The 24,594-nt window shown below is 44.0% G+C and overlaps 1 protein-coding gene across 2 annotated transcripts in view; it reads left to right on the forward strand.

The window, feature by feature from the left end:
- PPP1R16B (protein phosphatase 1 regulatory subunit 16B) overlaps positions 1-24,594 on the forward strand; it is a 122,081-nt gene that overhangs the window by 69,062 nt on the left and 28,425 nt on the right. The window lies entirely within an intron of this gene.

A 24,594-nucleotide genomic window follows, 5' to 3' on the forward strand; every position in this document is an offset into this window, starting at 1 on the left:
TGTACTATCCACATGGGAATGAAATGGTTGGATTATAGGGCAGTTCTAGGTATGATGTTTTAGGGACTTGTCAGACTGTTTATCCATATGAACTGCCCTTTTACCTTCCTCCCTAAAGCAGAAAACACATTCTCATTGCTCCACCTTCTCTCTGGAGCTTATAGTGTGTGATGTTTGAGGGGAATGGCTCCTGTGCAGCGAGTATAGACATATGTGCCTGGAGCCCCCGCCCTTGATGAATTTTGCTGCTTCTAGAACATCACATGGGTGGAATCTGGCGGCCCTGTACTTGGAATTGGCATGGAGGAGCTTGAAGGGTGTGCAAAATCTTGGCCTTGGCATACCGTAAAGTGGAGGATAAGAGTCTTTCAGGCCAAGTGACCCTTAACTGCCTCCAAATCTCCTGCTGTGCAAAAAAGGGGGGGGGGCGCAGAGAGATAGCATAGCAGTAAGGTGTTTGCCTTGTACATGCCGACCCAGGATGGGCCTGAGTTCAGTTCCCGGTATCCCATATGGTCCCCTGAGCCTGCCAGGAGCGATTTCTGAGCATAGAGCTAGGAGTAACTTCTGAGTACCACCGGCTCAAAACCCAAAAAAATAAAGAGCGGGGGAGAGAAGGAGGGAGGGAAGGAAGGAAGGAAGGAAGGAAGGAAGGAAGGAAGGAAGGAAGGAAGGAAGGAAGGAAGGAAGGAAGGAAGGAAGGAGGGAGGGAGGGAGGGAGGGAGGGAAAGAGGGAGAGAGAGAGAAGCAGTGTGCTTTGACTGGGGACACAGGACAGTGAGAATTAGGGCATCCAGGGATACTTTCCAAGGAACACTGAGCAATGTGAAGAAGCCAGCCCTGCTGGGAGTGAGGGGTAGGCTAGTGAGCCTTCCAAGCAGCTGCAAGAGCTGGAGGAAAGGCCCAGGACTGGGTGAAGTCTGCAGCTCTGGACCCAGTGGGAGGGGGAGGATATTACTGTGATGGGCTGGAGCTTCCAGTGGGACCAGGGGAGCAAAGAGCTAGGCACTCCAAGATCCTTTTCACTGCCTTCAAGGCTGGCTCCAAAAAGAAATTCCACTGAGATATGGGGACCTGTGCCAGGGTCTTGCAACCCTTTAATCTAGAGAGCTGGAGGGCTGGTCAGGGTCAGAGACCCCCCTAGGCCTTGCCCTGTAATGCCCATAATGACATAAGGGTGTGGGACCTGGAGGCCACATCCAGCTGCTCTGGGAACCCTATAGTGCCTGGGATTAAACAGTAGTTCAGTATATAAAGTGGAGCCCTCTCCCCTGACCTCTCCACACCATACCCCCAGCCCCAAGTGATTCTTGCCAAGATCCACGTACCCCTCAGCCTCCCAGACCCTGGGCAAGGGACGTACAGGGTGCAGTTGATATGCCCTCTCTTCCCTGGAGAGCAAAGCCCTCCAGATGCTAGGGCTTTGAGAACAGCAAGTTTGGTGCAAAGCCCTAGCTTCAGGGCCTCCATGCATTTGAGCCCCATACACAGGAAAGGGGAAGCTGGCCTAAGTTATACAAGGATGGCTGGAGCCATAACAGAGTTGTTGGGTGTTTGCCTTGCACACGGCTGACCTGGGACAGACCCGGTATTCTATATGGTCCCCGAGCCTGCCAGGAGCAGTTTCTGAGTGCAGAGCCATGAGTAACCCCTGAGCACCACTGGGTGTGGCCCAGAAACAAACAAAAACAACAACAAAACAAAGAAAAAAAATGACACCCAAACCAGGGTCATCTCTGTATCACTGGGATTCTGAGTGTGGATTTATTCATTCCAGATAGCACATAGATGTAGGCGTTACCTTGTGCCAAGAGTCAGGGGTAGGAGCTCTAGGCACAGATGCTTAGTGAAGGAGGGGAGAGGGGACAGAAATGCTCTCACAGCATACAGTGCTGTCCTGGTTATGTAAGAAAACATCAGCATGGCTCTGCACTGGTTGATTTAAAAAATAGCATAAGGGGCCGGGCGGTGGCGCTAAAGGTAAGGTGCCTGCCTTGCCTGTGCTAGCCTTGGACGGACCTCGGTTCGATCCCCCGGTGTCCCATATGCTCCCCCAAGCCAGGAGCAACTTCTGAGCACATAGCCAGGAGTAACCCCTGAGCGTTACCAGGTGTGGCCCAAAAACCAAAAAAATAAAAAAATAAAAAAAAATAGCATAAGCCTAAGCATATTTTTTAGGTGAGGAGATGTGTAACTTGGAGATAGTACCCTTGCTTTGCATGTCTGAGACCCTGGGTTTAAGGCCCAGCATTGCAAGAAAATAATTACAGTAAGAAGTGCTAGTAGGCGTATTAATGTGGACAGATTCAGGTGAAATTACTTGGATAGTTTATATCACAGAAGATATTCTCTTAGTAGATAATGACTTAAAGTTTTTAATTAGATCATTTTCATATCTTAAATATTTTACTTTTTTTTTTTTTTTTTTTTTTTTTTTTGCTTTGTTGGCTCTACCCAGCCATGCTTGGGAGGCTTGGGTGCCTGGGAGCCATAGGAAGGGGAAGACTTCCTGGTCAATCAGAGCCTGTATGATGGCCCCAGGTGGCATGGGACCCTGCCATGTACTTTATTCTGAACTAAATCTCCTTGTCAATGTGCCCTTCACTCTCAGCACAGCTTAACCCAAGTGCTTAAGAACCCATGTGTGTCAAGGGACCTTGTCACAGGAGCAGTGAAGGGGCCCAACTGGAGGCCTGTCTGTGGGCCACTGGGGACTCACACTCTTACAGTGTTTTCATTTACATATTTTTTCATATTCGGTTTAGAATTGCAGGAGAGGGGAGAGAGAGAGAGGAGAGAGAGAGGAGGGAGAGGGGGAGAGGGAGAGAGAGAAAGAGAGAAAAAGAGAGAGGAGAGAGAGAAAGGAGAGAGAGAGAGGTAGCAGGAAACTTCGAGAGAGAGAGAGAGAGAGAGAGAGGTAGCAGGAAACTTCGAGAGAGAGAGAGAGAGAGAGAGGTAGCAGGAAACTTCGAGAGAGAGAGAGAGAGGTAGCAGGAAACTTCGAGAGAGAGAGAGAGAGGTAGCAGGAAACTTCGAGAGAGAGAGAGAGGTAGCAGGAAACTTCGAGAGAGAGAGAGAGAGAGAGAGAGAGAGAGAGAGAGAGAGAGAGAGAGAGAGATAGCAGGAAACTTCCAGAAGAAGATGAGGAGGGCAGACCAAGGTCTGTTTTCTTCACTGGGCTTCCCCCACACCTGGCTCACAGCTACTGAGGAAGAAGGGCCAGAGGTCAGTGTTGATGGGTCCCAGGAGGAGGAAAGCCACAGAACAGACCTGAACTTCGGACCCTCTGGAGGCCTTAATTCACTCTAGATGACATTCCCTCACTCCTCCCTGATTGAGTAGGTCTGGGGTTGAGCCACTGGATTTGCATTTCTAGCAAATACCGCAGGTCCTGCTGTTGCTAGCAACATGTGAGAAAAGGGGCTGGCTGGGGGAGAGCTGAGGCAGGTTTCTTTTCTTTCTTTTTTTTTTTAGGCAGGTTTCTGACAGGAGTTGTGATGTGTCTGTGGGAGAGGCTGGTGGGAGGCTCTTCCTACCTCTTCCCAGTCAGGTCAGGGAACCCTCTACTCAGTGCCCCTTGTGTCACAGGAAAGCCCAGACTGTGTCCTGGAACAGGATAGAAACCCATGAGGCTGCTGACGTGCTTTCAGCACTGTGGTTGGAAACAAACTGTCCCCAGGTATGGGGCTCCACAACCAGCCCTAGTTGTGGGAACCTGGAGGCTTGTGGGAGACTTTGAGCTTCTAGGGCCTTCTGGGCCTGGTTCTTGAGCTGGAGATGGAATTTCAGAGCCCACCAGAGCTGGTTTGCCAGGCTCCAACCTTCTTTTCAGCTCCAACCTCTTCTCTTCTGAACTTTCTATTTCTGCTGTGGAACAAATTAGTCCAAATGTAGTGACCTGGAACAATGTGCATCTCCATTTTTGATACTTTCTGGAGACCAGGAATCTGGGGGCTCAAGGTCAGAGGTTGTGGGCAAGAGTCAGCCAGGTCTGTGAAGTTCAAAGGCTGCACCCTGTGGTATCTCCTCGGGTCACCTCAGTCTGACTGGCTTTCCCTGGAGCAAGAGAGCAGGGATGACCCCACTTCAGAAGTGCCAGTTGCTCCTGGGAAACACAGTCACTGCTTTGACATGTGGAGGTAGATCCTGGGAGGAGGGGTTCCCAGAACCTTGGAGAATGGCCCGTCTGTCCTCACTGCCTCAGTTCTGCCATAGCCAAACCCCCATATCTGCAAAGGTGCCACCAGCTGCAGCCACTGTCTGGTATCTGGGGTGCTTGGGGACTCATACTCTATAAATAATAATTCTTCTTACCATTATGATTATTATTTGGTTTGGGAGACATACCCAGCAGTGATCAAGGCTTAATCCTAGCTTTGCACTCAGAAATTACTACTGATAGACTTGGAGCCATATGGGATGCTAGGGATCGAATTCAGGTAGACGTTGTGCAAGGCAAATGCCTACCTGTTATTGTTACAGCTTTTGATAATCTCCCTCTCAGATCACTCTGTCAGGCAAGAGTCTCCATTTGACTGATGCAAGAACTGAGACTCTCAAAGAGGTGATGCGATGTAGGTCATGGGAAAACAGGCTCTGACTCCTTAGTCAGAACCTCTGTGTCTTCAGGCCTTCTGTAGTGTATAGGTGAACTGCCCATGCCCATGTTCCTAATGGGTGGACAGGCTGTGTTGGCCAATCTCTGGTGTGGATTATGGGGGACACCGTGGATTAGGTGGTTGGCCTTCAGGCTCAGCCAGGTTCTGACATGCTGGCCAACAGGAAGCAGGAAGTCTGCAGGGTCTTGTCACCAGCTCAGACAAGTGCTAGGACACGCGTTGAGGTCTTTAGAACAAGGCAAGTGTATCTAATGGTGAGGTGAAACTAGAGGATGCTCCACATCAGCCTGACTTTGATGAAGAAAATGCACAGAATTCAGAATCTTTTTTGTTTGTTTGTTTGTTTTTGGCTCACACCCGGCAGTGCTCAGGGGTTACATCTGGCTCCATGCTCAGAAATCGCCCCTGTCAGGCACAGGGGACCATATGGGATGCTGGGATTCAAATCACCGTCCTTCTGCATGAAAGGCAAACGCCTTACCTCCATGCTATCTCTCTGGCCCCAGAATCCAGAATCTTTAAATACAGGAACCTGACACCAACAACAGCTGAAGTGCGAAAAAGCTTCACTGGGACCACGGAGAATGACTCGTGTTGGACAGACTGGTATGCCTGGAGCCCAGAGTCAGTCTTATGCTAATAAATTTCTGGGGTGAGGCCTTCTTGTAATCAGGCCAAGGATTTTTCCCCGTTTTCCCCATATTTTGCTGAGCCTATGCAAACAACGGTGATTGCCACTTTGACACCTTTACTACTGTATTTTTTTTTAACACATCCTTTAAGAAAGAAAAGAAACAGTTTACTGAACTTAAAATAACTGTAGTAGAATGCCTGTCTCAAATACAGGCAGGGGATGGGAAGGAGGGAGTGGAGGGTTGGGGGTGGGAATGTTGCACAGGTGAAGGGGGTTTTCTATTTGTGACTGAAACCCAACTATAATCATGTTTGTAATCATGGTGCTTAAATAAAAAATTAAAAAATAAAAGAAGAGGAGGAAAAAAGAAAAAAAAAGAACAAGCTAAGTGTGGAATTCAAGCCCAAACTCCTGGTGCCTTTCCCTGCCTCAGTATCCCCATTTGTAGAGTAAGGGCAGTCCTTAAGACAACCTGTTCCTGGGCACTTGTCTCTGCTGGCAGCAGTCACGCAGAATATTCAGGAAGCAGGAGTACTGGCTGCTGTCTGGGCTCTGCCTATCTCCACATCTGCCTTGGATCAGGGACTGGAGGCTTGAGGCATGTCATTTTCATTAATTACTGGAATGCTCAGCAAAAGAACTCCCTGACCTCCCACACCCCAGGTCTGAGGACATTTCCAGCCTATAACACCCAAATCCCTTGCTGAACTCTCCTCTAGCTGCTAGCAACCCTGCTCCTTGCTGAACTCTACCTCTAGCTGCTAGCAACCCTGCTCCTTGCTAAATCCAGAAGTCTGGAATGCCTGGGACTGGGTCCAGGCTGGTCTCTCTCCTCTCTGATAAAATAATTTTTTTTTCCATTTCTCTCCACATCTGATGCTCCTGCATACCCTGTAACCACCAGCTGCCCTGGTTACTGCATTAGCCGGAGAAGGGTGGCTAGATTGTCAAAGGAGTGTGGCCAAAGAGGACGGTGTGATTCAGGCTGTATGCCTGACTGGGGAGACAGCCACCTCAGCTCTGTGTAAGAAGGGGCCCTGAGTCTCTTATCAGTTCTCATCTGTTCTAAGAGTTTCTGCCATTTGTATCAGAAATGACTAAACCCACCCCCATGCAGGAAGCAGGGTCCGGATAAAAATACCCTCCTTTTTGCAGCTGCAGTCTCACCACACAAGTTTCAGAAGGTCAAGCACTTGACAGGAAGCTGCCGTTGTGGGAGGAAGAGGTAGCTGAGTGGGGGCTGGGGCGGGGAAGGAGAGAGAAGGGGAGAAAGGGAGTGGTAGATTCTGTGGGTCCTGACTGAGCAGGTGAAGAAGCTGTGTTTTGGCCCGGAGAGATAGCACAGCGGCAGCGTTTGCCTTGCAAGGAGCCGATCCAGGACCAAAGGTGGTTGGTTCGAATCCCAGTGTCCCATATGGTCCCCCGTGCCTGCCAGGAGCTATTTCTGAGCAGACAGCCAGGAGTAACCCCTGAGCATCGCCGGGTGTGGCCCCAAAAACAAAAACAAAACAAAACAAAAAAAGAAGCTGTGTTTCATCTAACACTGCACTCCCCTTCTGTCCCAGCACTCATCTTCCTTACTTTCCTGCTCAGGGACTTTGCTGGGACCCTGAACTTTGATTATGGGAGGGAGCAGACTGATTTTCAATAGGCTTGGTTAGCTGAAAAACACCGCACCCAGAACCAACTTTTTTTTGGGGGGTGTATGTGGGATTTGAATATAACACCACACGAAAGAGGGCTTGTAGTGCTTAAGGAAGCCACACTCATGCTAGGGATAGAACTGTGCTCAGTCACATGCAAGACAAGTGTCTTACCATTACTTAGTACTTACCCAAGGCAAGTACTATCTCTCAAACCCTTCAGTAAATGTTTTCATTTTTCTTTTCTCGGGTGTGTGTGTGTGTGTGTGTGTGTGTGTGTGTGTGTGTGTGTGTGTGTGTGTGTGGCATTTTGGACAATTCCCATCAGACCTGGTTACCCCTGGATCTGTACTTACCCCTGGCAGACTTGGAGGACCATATGGGATGCTGGGGATTGATTGAACCTGGCTTGCATTATGCAAGACAAGCACGCTAACCTCTGCGCTATCACTCTAGTCTAGACCTTCAGTAAACATTTTCTATCAGATGCTTGGTAAGGACTCTATTGGCTGTTTGGGCCACATGAATCACTGTCACAGAAAGCAGATGGGTAGGACACAACTAAATGAACAGGGCACTTGGTAAAGCACCAAGTGAAGTAAAGTAAAGTAAGTACCATTTTATAGACACTGATAATTGGCTTTTGTAGCTTCATGTGTTATAAAATATTATTTGCTTCCCTTCCAACCACTCAGATATATCCAAATAACTCTTTATATTTCTTTTCTTTTGAGGGTCTCTCAAGCAATGCTCTGGGGGTGATCAGAAAGCTACTCCTTGCAGTACTTGGCCAACCAGCCCAGACTGTTCAGTGCTATGCCTAGCAATACCATGTAGCTTGCTGGGGCCACCAGTGCAATCCTAAAAGCAATAAGGGATCTACGTGATACCAGGGAGCAAATCCAACACTGCACACAGATTGCTCAGACCCCTTATCTATCTTTGTGACTCTGAAAAATTGTTTTTAATTTGCTGTTTGTAATTAGGAAGTGGACCAGGTAGAGGAGAGCCTATTAGACCCTGATTTTGGCACTATATGAAGGTCTGACCAGGGCTGTTTTTTCTGTCCACAGGAATCTGAGCCTAAGCACCTTCTTCTGGTGGGTCAGCTGACTTGCATGCTTATTTCTGCTCTAGAAATTCTTAGCAGAACTAGACTTTTTACCACTTGGCTGTCATTGCAGGGATGGGGCAGGGATGAGGGATGGGAGAGGTATCTTTTTTCTTTTTAATAAAATTGGAAACTTTATTATAAAGGTAGTATACATAGTTTTAAAGATTTGGAAAACACTGGCAACTGTAAAACAAAAATAATTGATAGACTCCATTAATAAGTGAATATTTTACTCAGATAGGAAAAGTTGGTACAGAGGGACATTTTTCTTTTCCATTCAAGATGGCATTGAATGTATTATCTTGAGTTCCTGTTTTTACCCTTTGTACATTATATATCAAGCATTGCCAACCCTACCACGCTGCCCCAATCATTGAAAACTCTTCAGAGATGCCAGCTGCAGAATATTTCATTATAAAATGTTCTACAATTTATGTAATCAGTCTCCAATTGTTTGGATAATTTGGATTACTTCAGTCTTTCTCCATTGCAAATGGTGTAGGTGGACTGATCCTGGATTAACCATCTCTGTTCACAGATCTCAGTCACCTTGGTTTGATTTTTATTTATTTATTTTTATTTATTCATTCATTTTTAGCATGTGTGCAAATGGAATTTTCTCGGAGAGTAAAATGATGTTTCTGTTTTCCACAATGACAAATTTACATTTCACTTTTCTGATTATGAAATGTATAAGGTTTGCTTATGATGGTGACTTCATTCTCTCCACCCCACTGCTAACCCCCAGCAGCTACTTTGCTGCACCTCTTGTTTCTGGTTTCATTTTAAAGTCTCTCCTCTAATCAACCAAAAAAACCTCATCTCCTCTCTGCCACGAATCCCATTCTGGATCATACTAAGATTTCCGCCCCTGCTTTCTTTGTGTTTGCCCATTTTATATTTGGGCATCCCTTTATTTTTAGCCACCCTGTTATTTTGTTAGGCTCTATCTTTTGTAAGCAGCAAACAGTTGAATTTCTTTTCTTGTCGCCAACCAAAATCTTAACAGCTTTCGGAGAGGATATAGGATTTTATTTATTCTTATTGTTGGCTGTGGGGGCGCCCTGTCTCCTGCCTTGGTATGTCTATTATTTCGATACTATTGCTTTCATTTTGTAGCTTTCATGAATATTCTGTTTGTTTTTCCACTGGTACGGAAGCTCTCAATCCTGACTTCGACTTCTTTCACAGTCACCTTGGACATTTTTAGAGATTTTCTTTTCTCAGACAGGTGAAAGTCTAGAGAGCAAGATTTGTACCTGCTCCCAGTAACACAGGCTGAGGGAGAGAAACTAAAAATCAGCATTTTTTAGAGAAACTAAAATTGAGAGGTAGACAGGCAGGCATCGGGGTGGGGAGGAGAGACTGATGAAGTAGGTAGATGGAGCAGAGAAAATGGGAACTAAAGTGTTCTTCCTTTTATAGGGAACTTGTTTCCTCTCTCAGTATTAATATAAATGGGTCTTATTTGGGGGGGACACTCTTAAGCAGTCCTTAGAAGGTACAGGGACCCCACCAATCCTGGCCAATCAAGTCATTGGCTTCATGCAAGGGCCAGAGGATATGGTTCTGCTTGGGCCCTGTGGTGCCAGGGATAAATGTCTAGTATTGGTCACCTCCACTGTAACACATGGTAGTTCTGATTGGGGAGAGGTGCAGTTCTCCAAGGTTACACCTGCTGATGCTTGGGGGACCATGTAGTTCCAGACATGGCCACAGAAATAGATTTTCTTCTTGGTTACATTTGGGTGAGGATGTCAGGTTTCTGCTGAGCATGAAATGGCAGTTGTTCTAAAATCATCTAGACCAGACTTGAGTGTCAGCATTTGCTCCATGAGTTTGAGAAAGATCATAGATGCTCTCTGCTGAGTGTAATACCCAAGTCAAGGGTCATTGTGGACATTGTGGGGTTTAACTATACCCAGCTGTGGAGTGCCCTGTCTAGTGCCTCCCACTTGGGAATGATTTAATAGCATTAGAAATTATGATGAGGACCTTGAAGCCATTTCTGTGTTTATGAGTATGCAGTTATGTACCTGGCAGACTGGATCTAATTCTATTGTTTGCCTGGAGATAGAGAATGTTTAAGCTTTTTTTTCTTTTCTTTTTTTTCTTTTTTTTTTTTTTTTTTGGCTTTTGGGTTGCACCTGGCAATGCTTAGGGGTTACTCCTGGCTTTATGCTTAGAAATCGCCCCTGGCATGCTCAGGAGACCATATGGGATGCCGAGATTTGAATCACCGACCTTCTGCATGCAAGGCAAATGCCTTGCCTCCATGCTATCTTTTCAGCCCTAATTAAGCTATTTTAAAAAAAAATGAGGAGAGATAAGTAGAAAGAGGAATGAGGAGAGAGTGGGATGGAGTGAGGAATGAGAGAGCCCTGGGAATTCAAGAGCTTCAGAGCACAGAGAGAAGTTTGCTCTGGGTACCTTGGAGAGTTCCCACGTGGCCAGGCTGGCCTGCAGGCATCCATTCCTGTCACTTGCAGGCCAAGTGTGGGCTTCTTAGAAGTACTAGGAGGATTCTGGAATCAGGTTAGTAAAGAATAGGGACCTTTTCTTTACTAAGTGGGTCTGATGTGTCATGAATGAAACAGAAAATTTCAGGGTAGTGTTTCTGACCAAGGCTCTTATTCGGGTGGAGGGGTGATGGGAAGAAGAGGGACTGGCAAGATACCTATGGATTTGAGAGAAGTATGGCAAAAGAGGAGGGCAAGATAGGAGGAGGGGAACTGTGAAAAAAAATTGATCGTATCCACATTAGAGTAATGAAGTCACTTCTTCCTCACTTTGAAGAAATCTAGTTAGTACACAAATGCTTGCTGCTGATTCATTAAGACCGTTTTCCTCTCACCTTCCTCATATTTCAGAAATGTGCATTTTTAAATAATATTTTTATTTAAACATCTTGGTTACAAACATGATTGTTGTTGGGTTTCCGTCATATAAGAGGATACCCCCCATCACCAGTGCAACATTCCCACCACCCAAATATCCCTTCTCCCCACCACACCCCCACCTGTACTCTAGACAGGCTTTCTATTTCCCTCATACATTCTCATTGTTACAATAGTTAGCAATGTAGTTATTTCTCTAACTAAACTCATCGCTCTTTGTGGTGAGGTTCATGAAGTGGGCTGTAACTTCCAGCTCTCCTCTCTTTTGTCTCTGAAAATTATTGAAAGAATGTCTTTCATTTTTTTTAAAACCCATAGATGAGTGAGACCATTCTGCGTCTTTCTCTCTCTCTAACTTATTTCACTCAAAATAATGGATTCCATGTACATCCATGTATAGGAAAATTTCATGACTTTATCTCCTGACGGCTGCATAATATTCCATTGTGTATATGTACCACAGTTTCTTTAGCCATTCATCTGTTGAAGGGCATCTTGGTTATTTCCAAAGTCTGGCTATAGTAAATAGTGCTGCAATAAATACAGGTGTATGAAGGGGATTTTTGTTGTATTTTTGTGTTTCTAGGGTATATTCCTAGGAGTGGTATAGCTGGATCATATAGGAGCTCAATTTCCACTTTTTATACGAATCTCCATAATGCTTTCCATAAAGATTGGACTAGATGGCATTCCCACCAGCAGTGGATAAGAGTTTCTTTCTCTCTGCATCCCCGCCAACACTGCTTGTTCTCATTCTTTGTGATGTGTGCCAATCTCTGTGGTGTGAGATGGTACCTCATAGTTGTTTTGATTTGCATCTCCCTGATGATTAGTGATGTGGAGCATTTTTTCATATGACTTTTGGCCATTTGTATTTCTTTTTTTTTATCAAAGTGTTCATTTCTTCTCTCCATTTTTTGATAGGATTAGATTTTTCTTGTAAAGTTCTGTCAGTGCCTTGTATATTTTGGAGATTAGCCCCTTATCTGATGGGTATTGGGTGAATAGTTTCTCCCACTCAGTGGGTAGCTCTGATGGATATTGGGTGAATAGTTTCTCCCACTCAGTGGGTGGCTCTTGTATCCTGGGCACTATTTCCTTCAAGGCGCAGAAGCTTCTCAGCTTAATATATTCCCATCTGTTAATCTCTTCTTTCACTTATTTGGAGAGTGCAGTTTTCTCCTTGAAGATGCCTTTATTCTCAGTGTCATGGAGTGTTTTACCTATGTGTTGTTCTATATACCTTATGATTTCAGGTCTAATATTGAGGTCTTTAATCCATGTGGATTTGACCTTTGTACATGATGTTAGCTGGGGGTCTAAGTTCGCTTTTTTGCAAGTGGCTAGACAGTTGTGTCAACACCACTTGTTGAAGAGGCTTTCTTTGCTCCATTTAGGATTTCTTGCTCCTTTATCAAAGATTAGGTGATTGTATGTCTGGGGAACATTCTCTGAGTACTCAAGCCTATTCCACTGATCTGAGGGTCTGTCTTTATTCCAATACCATGCTGTTTTGATAACTATTGCTTTGTAATACAGTTTAAAGTTGGGGAAAGTTATACCTCCCATATTTTTTTTCCCAATGATTGCTTTAGCTATTTGAGGGTGTTTATTGTTCAAATTAATTTCATTCTTTGAAGAATGTCATGGGTATCTTTATTTTTTTTATATTCTAAAAATTTAAATAAAAAAGTAATTACTAAACAGTTTATTTTTTTCTTTATTTAAACATCTTAATTACATATATGATTGTGATTAGGTTTCAGTCATGTAAAGAACACGCCCTTCACAAGTGCAACATTCCTACAACCAAATCTCCCTCCATCCCACCCCACCCCCACCTGTACTCTAGACAGGCTTTCTAGTTCCCTCATTCATTCACATGATTATGGTAGTTCTCTGTGAGGTTATTTCTATAACTGCACTTACCACTCTTTGTGGTGAGCTTCATGAAGTGAGCTGGAAGTTCCAGCCCTACTCACATTGTCTCTGAGGACTGTTGCAAAAATGACTTTTCTTTTTCTTTTTTTCTTTTTTTTTTTTTTTGTTTTTTTTTTTTTGGGCCACACCCGGTGGTGCTCAGGAGTTACTCCTGGCTGTCTGCTCAGACATAGCTCCTAGCAGGCACGGGGGACCATATGGGACACTGGGATTCGAACCAACCACCTTTGGTCCTGGATCAGCTGCTTGCAAGGCAAACACCACTGTGCTATCTCTCCGGGCCCGACTTTTATTTTTCTTAAAACCCATAGATGAGTGAGACTATTCTGCATCTCTCTCTCCCTCTGACTTACTTCACTCAGCATGATAGATTCCATGTACATCCATGTATAGGAAAATTTCATGACTTCATCTCTCCTAACGACTGCATAATATTCCATTGTGTATATGTACCATAGTTTCTTTAGCCATTCGTCTGTTGAAGGGCATCTTGGTTGTTTCCAAAGCCTGGCTATTGTGAATAGTGCTGCAATAAATATAGGTGTGAGGAAGGGGTTTTTGTATTGTGTTCTTGTGTTCTTAGGGTATATCCCTAGGAGTGGAATAGCTCGGTCGAATGGGAGCTCAATTTCCAGATTTTGGAGGAATCCCATATCGCTTTCCATAGAGGTTGGACTAGACGGCATTCCCACCAGCAGTGGATAAGAGTTCCGTTCTTTCCACATCCCCGCCAGCACTGATTGTTCTCATTCTTTGTGATGTGCGCCAATCTCTGTGGTGTGAGGTGGTATCTCATGGTTGTTTTGATTTGCATCTCCCTGATGATTAGTGACGAGGAGCATTTTTTCATGTGCCTTTTGGCCATTTGTATTTCTTTTCTTTTTTTTTTTTTATCAAAGCGTCTGTTCATTTCTTCTCCCCATTTTTTTTTTTTTTGGTTTTTGGGCCACACCCGCCAGTGCTCAGGGGTCATTCCTGGCTGTCTACTCAGAAATAGCTCCTGGCAGGCATGGGGGACCATATGGGACACCGGGATTCAAACCAACCACCTTTGGTCCTGGATTGGCTGCTTGCAAGGCAAACACCGCTGTGCTATCTCTCCAGGCCCTCTCCCCATTTTTTGATGGGATTATATGTTTTTTCTTGTAACGTTCTGTCAGTGCCCTGTATATTTTGGATATTAGCCCCTTATCTGATGGGTGTTGGGTGAATAGTTTCTCCCACTCGGTGGGTGATTCTTGTATCCTAGGCACTATTTCTTTTGAGGTGCAGAAGCTTCTCAGCTTAATGTATTCCCATCTGTTGATCTCTGCTTCTACTTGTTTGGAAAGTGCAGTTTCCTCCTTGAAGATGCCTTTAGTCTCAATGTCATGGAGTGTTTTACCGATGTGTTGTTCTATATACCTTATGGTATCAGGTCTGATATCAAGGTCTTTAATCTATTGGGATTTTACCATCGTACATGATGTTAACTGGGGAGGTCTATGTTCACTTTTTTGCAAGTGGCTAACCAGTTCTGCCAGCACCACTTGTTGAAGAGGTTTTCCCTGCTCCACTTAGGATTTCTTGCTTCTTTGTCAAAAATTAGGTAATTGTATGTCTGGGGGACAATGTCTGAGAACTCAAGCCTATGCCACTGATCTGAGGGTCTGTCTTTATTCCAATACCATGCTGTTTTGATAACTATTGCTTTGAAGTACAGCTAAAGTTGGGGAAAGTAATGCCTCCCATTTTCCTTTTCCTTGGGAGTGCTTTAGCTATTTGAGGGTGTTTATTGTTCCAGATGAACTTCATAAGTGTTTGATCCATTTCTTTGAAGAATGTCATGGGTATATTTAAGGGGATCACATTAAACCTGTATGATGCTTTGGGGAGTATTGCCATTTTAATGATGTTAATCCTGCCAATCCATGAACAGGGTATGTGTTTCCATTTCTGTGTGTCCTCTCTTATTTCTTGGAGCAGGGCTTTATAGTTTTCTTTGTATAGGTCCTTCATGTCTTTGGTCAAGTTGACTCCAAAATATTTGAGTTTGTGTGGCACTATTGTGAATGGGATTGCCTTCTTGACTTCCTTCTCTTCCCTATCATTATTGGTGTATAGAAAGGCCATTGATTTCTGTGTGTTAATTTTGTAGCCTGCCACCTTACTATATGAATCTATTGTTTCTAAAAGCTTTTTGGTAGAGTCTTTAGGGTTTTCTTTTTTTTTTGGGGGGGGGTGTCACACCCTGCATTGCTCAAGGGTTACTCCTGGCTGTCTGCTCAGAAATAGCTCCTGGCAGGCACGGGGGACCATATGGGACACCGGGATTTGAACCAACCACCTTTGGTCCTGGATCTGCCGCTTGCAAGGCAAACGCCACTGTGCTATCTCTCCGGGGCCGTCTTTAGGGTTTTCTAAGTAGAGTATCATGTCATCTGCAAACAATGAGAGTTTGACTTATTCCTTTCCTATCTGAATTCCCTTGGTATCTTTTTCTTGCCTGATCACTACAGCAAGAACTTCCAGTACTATTTTGAAGAGGAATGGTGAGAGCAGACAGCCTTGTTTTGTACCAGAATTTAGAGGAAAGGCTTTTAGTTTTTCTCCATTGAGGATAATATTTGCCATTGGCTTGTGATAGATGGCTTCAACTAGATTGAGAAAGGTTCCTTCCATTCCCATCTTGCTGAGAGTTTTGATCAAGAATGGGTGTTGGACCTTATTAAATGCTTTCTCTGCGTCTATTGATATGATCATGTGATTTTTATTTTTCTTCTTGTTGATGTTGTGTATGATGTTAATAGATTTATGGATGTTAAACCATCCTTGTATTCCTGGGATGAAACCTACTTGGTCGTAGTATATGATCTTTTTTTTTTGTTGTTGTTGTTGTTGTTGTCGTTTTTGGGTCACACCCGGCAGTGCTCAGGGGTTATTCCTGGCTCCATGCTCAGAAATTGCTCCTGGCAGGCACGGGGGACCATATGGGATGCCGGGATTAGAACTGATGTCCTTCTGCATGAAAGGCAAACGCCTTACCTCCATGCTATCTCTCCGGCCCCATGTGATCTTCTTGATGATGCATTGGATCCTATTTGCGAGGATTTTGTTTAAGATTTTTGCATCAGCATTCATCAGGGATATTGGTCTGTAATTTTCTTTTTTGGCAGCATCTCTGTCTGGTTTTGGTATCAAGGTGATGTTGGCTTCATAAAAGCTGTTTGGGAGTGTTTCCATTTTTTCAATTTCATGGAAGAGCCTGGCTAGGATTGGTAGTACCTCCTCTTGAAAGATTTGAAAAAATTCATTAGGAAATCCATCTAGGCCTGGGCTTTTCTTTTTGGGCAGATGTTTAATTACAGTTTCAATTTCCTCAGCAGTGATGGGGTGTTTAGATATGCTACATCCTACTTACTTAAATATGGAAGGTTATAAGTGTCCAAGAATTTTTCCATTTCTTCTAGGTTCTCAGGTTTAGTAGCATAAAGTTTCTCAAAATAGTCTCTGATTACCCTTTGGATCTCTGTAATATCTGTTGTGATCTCCCCCTTTTCATTTCTAATACATGGGTTATCAGATTTCTCTCTCTCTTTCTTTGTGAGTTTTGCCAATGGTCTATCAATCTTGTTTATTTTTTCAAAGAACCAACTTCTGCTTTCATTGATCTTTTGGATTGTTTTTTGGTTTTCCACTTCATTGAGTTCTGCTTTCAGCTTTGTTATTTCCTTCTGTCTCCCTATTTTTGGTTCCTTTTGTTGGTCATTTTTTTGAGCTGCATCATTAAGTTATTCAGGTATGCCCCTTCTTTCTTCCTGATGTGTGCTTGTAGAGCTATAAATTTTCCTCTCAGGACCGCTTTTGCTGTGTCCCATAGATTCTGGCCGTTTGTGTCTTCATTATCATTTGTTTCCAGGAAAGTTTTGATTTCCTTTTTTATTTCATCTCGGACCCACTGGTTGTTCAGTAGCAGGGTGTTTAATTTCTAATTGTTAAAGTTTTTCTTCTGTGTGGCTTTGTAGTTCACATCTAATTTCAGAGCCTTGTGGTCAGCAAAGGTAGCCTGCAAGATTTCTATCATCTTGATTTTATGGAGGTATGCTTTATGTGTCAGCATGTAGTCTATCCTGGAGAATGACCCATGTACATTGGAGAAGAATGTGTATTCAGGTTTTTTGGGGGGATGGAGTGTCCTATATATCTACTAGTCCTCTTTGTTCCATTACTCTTTTCAGGGCTAGTATGTTTTTGTTGGGTTTCAGTCTGGTTGACCTATCAAGTGTTGATAGGGCCGTGTTGAGGTCTCCCACAATTATTGTGTTATTATTGATTTCTCCTTTCAGATTTGTCAGTAATTGTATTAGATAATTTGCTGGTCTCTCATTGGGTGCATATATGTTTAATAGTCTGATTTCTTCCTGTTGCACATATCCCTTCATTAGTACATAGTGTCCATCTTTGTCCCTTACCACTTTTCTGAGTATAAAGTTGGTGTCATCAGATATTAATATGGCCACCCCAGCTTTTTTGAGGGTGTTGTTTGCTTGGATGATTTTCCTCCAGCCTTTGATTTTGAGTCTATGTTTGTTCTGACTATTCAGATGTGTTTCTTGTAGGCAGCAGAAGGTTGAATTCATCTTTTTGACCATTTTGCTACTCTGTGTCTTTTAATTGGTGAATTTAGTCCATTGACATTGAGGGAGATGAATGTCATAGGATTTAATGTCATCTTTGTAGATAAGTTTGCTGTGTTTGTTAGTCTCTCTTGTCTTAGAGTAGACCTAATCAGTTTTTCCTTTAAGGCTGGTTTATCATTTGTGAAGTTTCTGAGCTGTTGTTTATCCATGAAGCTATGTATTCTTCCTTCAAACCTGAACGTGAGTCGGGCTGGGTGCAGTATTCTCGGTGAGACATTCATTTCATTCAGTCTTGTGACAATATTCCACCACTGTCTTCTGGCCTTGAGGATTTCTTGTGACATGTCTGCTGTAAGTCTTAGGGATGATCCTTTGAATATAATTTCCCTTTTTGATCTTGCTGCTTTCAGTATTCTCTCTCTATCTGTGGGATTTGTCATTGTAACGAGGATGTGTCTTGGGGTGTTTTTCTCTTGGTCTCTTTTAGCTGGTACTCTTCAGGCATGCAGGATTTGATTGCATGTAGTCTTTAACTCTGGGAGTATTTCTTTGATGATGTCTTTGACAGTTGATTCTTCCTGGAGATCTCCTACCTGGGTCTCTGGGACTCCAATGGTTCTTACGTTGTTTCTGTTGAGTTTATCGAAGACTTCTATTTTCATCTGTTCGCATTCCTTGAGTACTTTTTCCATTGCCTGTTCATTTGTCTTAAGGTTCTTTTCCAATTTCCAATTTCTTCTGTTGTGTTGAGTTTTTTCTGCATCACATCTTCCAGTACTCTGATTCTCTCCTCAGCTGCTGATACCCTGCTGGCGAGGCCATCCATTGAGGTTTTCAGTTGAGCTACCATGTTTTTCAGATCTTTTATTTCAGTTTGGAGTTTTTTTATTTCTGTCTTTGTGTTCTGTTCAGATTGATCTATGCTTTCTTTGAGTTCTTCAAACATCTTCCATATTGCTATTTTAAGTTCCTTATCTGAGAGGTTAATCAGGTGGTTGGAATTTATTAGGTCATCCAAGCTTTCGTCTTCATTCTCTGTGCATGGTGTTTGCCTGCGAGGTTTCCCCATTGTCATGCTTGTAGTGTGGTTTTTCCTGCGTGTTGTGGTGGGGTTCATTGGTTAGAAAGAGTGCGCTTTGCGGCCGCACTCTTCTGATGCCTCTAGTTGACAGTTTTTTGGGGGGTGCGCTCCCTAGGCCTCTGAAGAGACCTTCAGGGATTCAGAAGCACAGGCAGACAGGCACAGGAGAAGTTTCCCTTCTGTCATGGGTATCTTTAGAGGGATCGCATTAAATTTGTACAATGCTTTGGGGAGTATTGCCATTTTAATGATGTTAATCCTGCCAATCCATGAGCAAGGGTATGTGTTTCCAAGAAATGTGCATTTTTAAAAAGAATTAAATATAGATTCCTTTGGACGTAGACTTGCCCAGTATTATTTGCTAGGTTTTTTTTCTATTTTAGAAGAGTTTAAGATTCACATAAAATGGATTTTCCATACAATCTCTTCGTGCTCCCAGGCATAGCACTTCTCACTCAGCACCCTCCACCAGAGTGGTTTACCTGTTAGTACTGACATGACACTTCATTGTCACATTCACACCTTAGAATTTACCCCAAGTCTATAGTTTACATTAAAGGTCATTCTTTTGGGTGGAGGAGGCTCAGAATCCACACCTAGTGATGTTCAGGGGCCATTCCTGGCACTGTACTCAGAGATCACTACTGATGGTTTGGGGAACTGTATGGGATTCCATGGATTAGACCTGGGTCAGCCTCTTTCAAGGCAAGCTCCTTATATTCTGTACTATTTCTGCAGTCCTATTATGGGTCACTCTTGATGGGTCATACACATGAATTGGACAATAATTAAGAACCAGAATTCATAATTAAGAACATTAAAATATATTCATGCCCTGGAAATCTACCTGTTCATTTTTCCCCTTTCCTGTCATGGATCTTACACATGGATGGATTGATGGATTTTACACATATTTATTTACCTGATCATCTCTTTCCTTTTCTGTCATGATGTATTCTTTTTCTCTCTCCATAGTTTTTGCCTTTTTCAAGATATCATAGAATTGAAATACAAGAAGCCTTTCACATTGCCTTCTTTCTCTTCATGATTATCTATTTAAGGATTCCTATTTTGTTTTATGACTAGATGGTTCATTGCTTTTTTACACTAAATAATGTTCTGTTCTCTGAGTGTCTCACAATATATTTGTTCATCTATGAAAGGACATGAACATGTCCTTTGGACAATTATGAATAAAGCATCTATGAACATTCATATGCAGGTTCTATGTGTGTACATGCGCGTTTAGTTTTCAGCTCCTTTGGGTAAATAGCAAGGAGCACAATGTATATGCTGAAAGGTATGGTAAGAGTTTAATTTGTAAGAAGTTACCAAAAGTTCCTATCTCATTCTGTATTCCCGCCAAAACCAGATGAGCATTGATTATAGTTATGTGAGTGTGTTTATAGTATCTATTTTTTTCTGTTGATCCATCTGTCTAGTCTTTCACCAATACCACACTCTCTTGATGATTTTAGCTTTATTTTAAATTTTTGTTTTTTGGTAGGTGGAAGGTAGGGGAATGTGAGACCACCCTTAGCTGCTCAGAGCCTGTTCCAGACTCTGTGTTGAGGGAACCTGGTGGGACCATATGCTGTGCAATAGATCAATCATGTATCAATTGTATGCAATACCTTACGTGCTATACTATCTCTCCAGCCCTATGTTTTTTTTTTTTTGGGGGGGGGGGGTTTTGGGCCACACCCGGTAACGCTCAGGGGTTACTTCTGGCTATGTGCTCAGAAGTTGCTCCTGGTTTGGGGGACCATATGGGACACCGGGGGATCGAACCACGGTCTGTCCAAGGCTAGCGCAGGCAAGGCAGGCACCTTACCTTCAGCGCCACCGCCCGGCCCCTCTCCAGCCCTATGTTAAGTTTTGAAGTTGGTCCTCCAACTTCGTTCTCATTCCATATGATTTTGATTATCCTGGATCTTTTGCCTCTCTCTATGCAAATGTGAGAATCTGTTTATCAATATTAAGAAAGTCACTGAATATGCTTTTGGTTTGGATTACATTGGTGCTAGAGGTCCAGTTAGGAAGAGCTGACATTTTTATATATATTTTATTTTTATGTTTTTGAATCTCTTTTGTTTTAGTTTTGGGGTCACACTCAGTGGTGTTCAGGGGTTACTCCTGGCTCTGCACTCAGGGGTTATTCTCAGCGATGATCAGGGGACTATATAGGATGCCAGGGATCGACTACATGCAAGTCAACTGCCCTACCTACTGTGCTCCAACCCTATGTTTCTTTGACTTTTTTTGTGTGTGTGTGTGGTTTTTGGGTCACACCCGGCAGTGCTCAGGGGTTATTCCTGGCTCCAGGCTCAGAAATCGCTCCTGGCAGGCACGGGTGACCATATGGGGCACCGGGATTCGAACCGATGACCTCCTGCATGAAAGGCAAACGCCTTACCTCCATGCTATCTCTCCGGCCCCCAACCCTATGTTTCTTTTTATAAAAATTTTAAATTGAATTACTGTGAGATACAAAGTTGTTCACAATTGAATAACTGACATATTAACTGCAGACATTTCCTAATTATGAACTTGGAATAGCCAACTTTTCCTTCCTCCCTCCCTCTCTCCCTTCCTTTCTTTTTATTCCCTCCCTCCCTCCCTTCCTTCCTTCCTTCCTTCTTTACTCCCTCCCTCCCTCCCTCCCTTCCTTCCTTCCTTCCTTCCTTCCTTCCTTCCTTCCTTCCTTCCTTCCTTCCTTCCTTCCTTCCTTCCTTCCTTCCTTCCTCTTTAACTTAATTTTTGTAATTTTCTCTATGGATCTTACACATATTTCTTAGATTCTTTAGGATCTGTTGTTTTCTTCGAAGAAAGTGAAGCAGGATAGTTTTTACTGATTGAAACTTGCTTAGATAGATGTCAGGGGAGAGAAAGAGAGGAAATGCCTATTCAATAGAGAATGTGGATTTCTCCAGAGTAGAAAAAAACAAGCAAAAATACATAGAGATGAGCAAACAAGACACATATTCACGGGAGAACATGGGATTGAAGAAGAAGCCCATTAAAAAAATTGTCCGTTCTCTCATGAGCTCTTAATTCAAATCCTGGATATTCTAGATAAAAGATTTGCAGGAATAGGTTTGTGCCTTGTAGTCCAGGAGAAGCGTAGAAAGGCTGGCCCTGCTAGCACTGGGTTGGGAGGAGACTAGGTGAGTGTTTGCTTGTGCAGCCATAACATAGCACCTTTGTCTGGACCCTGTTACAGTATTTAACAAGCAGGTGTTTCCTACTCTGCCACCCACCACAACTGATGGGATAGTAAAAATACAGGAACATCCATATATAATACATCATGTTGTTGACTTTTTGTTTTGCAAGGGTGAGTGGTTGGGAAACAAACAGAGAAGGGAGACAAGCAGGGTCCCTGGCCTGACCTAGGGGTGTTGCAGAGTCCTACACAGGAAGTTGACATGGAAGCTGAGATCTAAGGTGGATGGAAAGTTAACCAGGCAAAGTGAAGGTGGAGAAGAAAGGATGGGTGGGATACCTTAGAAGGCTGGAATATTTGAGAGGGTGGTGGTGCAAAGGGTCTTGAAAGGGCCACTTGGGGTCTTGTGGGGAGCTGCAGGAGTATCTCTGCAGACCCCAGATTATGTGGGATCAGGAGAGACTGAGTGACCAAAGCATGCCTTCTCCTACCATGAGGCAGTGCTGGAGCATCTACTGAGTGTGTTGCTAGACTCCGGATATGACGACAGAGACAGACACTGCTGACCTCAAGGAACACCAACTGGTGGGGCACTGGGCTTGTAGCTGCTTTTTTTCCTCTTCCTCCTTCTCGTTCTCTTCCTCCATCTTTTCCTTCTCTCCTCCTCTTCATCCTCCTTCTCCTTTTTCTCCTCCTCATCAATCTCCTTGTCTTCTTCCTTTTTCCTTCTAATCTTCCTCCTCTTTCTTCTTTGTCTTTTCCACCTCTGTTGCCTCCTCTTCCTCTTTATTCTTTTCCTCTTCCTTCTCTCCTCCTCCTAATTCTTCCTCCTCTTCTCTCCTTCTCCTTTTTTGGAATTGATTTCTTGATTTACATATCATTAGATTCACCCATCTTAAGTGTGCAATTTCTCATCTTTTTTTTTAACAAGATTGTATATTTACAAGATTGTACATCTGTTCCTACTAGCTCATTCCAGAATATTCCAAAGGAATGCCATGCTCCATGCCCTCTTCCCCAGCCCCTAGCTGACACTTACCTAACTCTCTTTATGGGTGCCTCTCCTGGGTATTCCATAAGAATGTAGTCTTAGGTCTGGCTTATTTTCTTCACTCAGTGAGGGTGACCCCAGCTGTAGCAGGTACCTCTTTATGCATCTGAAGAACTTCCTACTGTGTGTATGGAGCCTTGGTGCCCCATTGGTAAACATGCAGTTTGTTACCACTTGGGAGCTAATATGAATAACCGTGCTCCAGCCCTTGCCTCTGAATTTCTGTGTGAATGTTTGTGTACATTCTTCTGGGTTACATAGTCCTGCATCCCTTAGCATGAAAAATAATCTAGACCATAGTTCTTCCAACAGCCTCTCCCAATAGGCTGTTTGATCAGCTGTTTTCTCAAGGGTTGTGTAGTTCATTACTACACTTGTTGACCTTTGCTTAGGCTGCCATGTCCTGCCAATACTACTGTCAGAGCATATTCCCAAGGTCAAACAACACTTGCAGGAGAACAGGCTCTGGGGTGTACATTGGCTTTGTTTTTACTCTTTGAGTAATGGCTTGTGAGGTGGGTTTCCATATCATGTCCTAGCCCCACCCCATGCAATGTGGAGGTTTGGTTTCGAGATCCTCAGAGCATCACCACCATGGGTTAACATCTGGACCATTTTGGGCTGAAGAAGGGCTGGAACAAGACTCTCCTGTTGGGACCTGGGCTTGGGCTGGATCTTTGAAAGAAGCCCAGATCTTTCCTACATACACCTCCTCACTGCATATCTCTTCTAAATACCCAGGACATTGGAGTGAATTTTATGGCAGCTGGACAGGCCCCAGCCACTGCAGAGCAATCCATACAGTAGCCTGTGTCCCCATACCCTGCCCCAGGCCACTAGACAAACCTACAAGCAGCTATTTCTGACACTCACTCTCAGGAGGAGCAATGATGGGTGAAAAGGTTGAAATTGTCCAAGGGGGTGGTATGGCAAGTACTTTGGAGACCCAGGACAACTTTGATTTAGAGGAGAATAAAGGGGGGACTTTCTGAGAACTTTGGCCTTCTCAGTGTAGAGGTCAAAGTAGAGGTCAAATTGGCTACATCCCTGGCAGTACCCTATGTAGAGTGAGAGGGGAAGGGCAGGGTAGAGGCACAGGGTGAACAGGCTTCAGGGCCTCTGGGATTCTGGGTCAAAGATGGGAGGAGGGCAAGTCTGAGCAGGCTTTCCCTAGAAGGAGCTGAAGCCCAGTGTTGAAGTGTGGCCATTCAAGGTTAGGGGAGCAGGTACTGAGAATTGGGATCCTCTACTGCTGGCACTAGGAGACCGAGAGCTAGAGAGAAAGCTCAGTGGCTGAATGTATGCTTTGGAGGCAAGGGCCCAAGTTCGATCCCCAGTTCTGTAGGGTACCCCAGCTCTGCTCTGAGCACTGAACCAGGAATTGTAAGTGGACCCCCAGCACCTCAGGTGTGGCCCAAACAAAAGCCAAGCAGAAAAAGGGGAGGATATCAGAGAATTTCCAGAACTACCAGAAATCACCATGAAACCTCAGGCCTCTGGTTTCCACTGGGCTTTCTTCTGGCCATCTAGAAACTGAGCCTGGTGGCAGCAGTCTGACCTTGCTTTAGATTTTGTCATCTCTCTCCCCTCTCTCTCCATCCTATGCTGTTCTCCAAGGTCCATCTACCCTCCGTGAGGTCCATATTGGGTACAGTTACAGCAGAGGATGTTACATGTTCTGACTCTGGATATAGCCAGGCCTCGGATACAGTCTCAGCTCTGTGATTCCAGCCACATGCTCAGTTGTTTCACTTGTTGGAGCTGGGGCCTCAGTTTCCTCATATGGAATGTGGGGAGACAGTAGCTTGCCTGTTCATAATGACAGGTCA

This window comes from Suncus etruscus, chromosome 9 (genome assembly GCF_024139225.1).
Source record: "Suncus etruscus isolate mSunEtr1 chromosome 9, mSunEtr1.pri.cur, whole genome shotgun sequence".
In the NCBI taxonomy this organism is placed as follows: Eukaryota; Metazoa; Chordata; class Mammalia; order Eulipotyphla; family Soricidae; genus Suncus; species Suncus etruscus.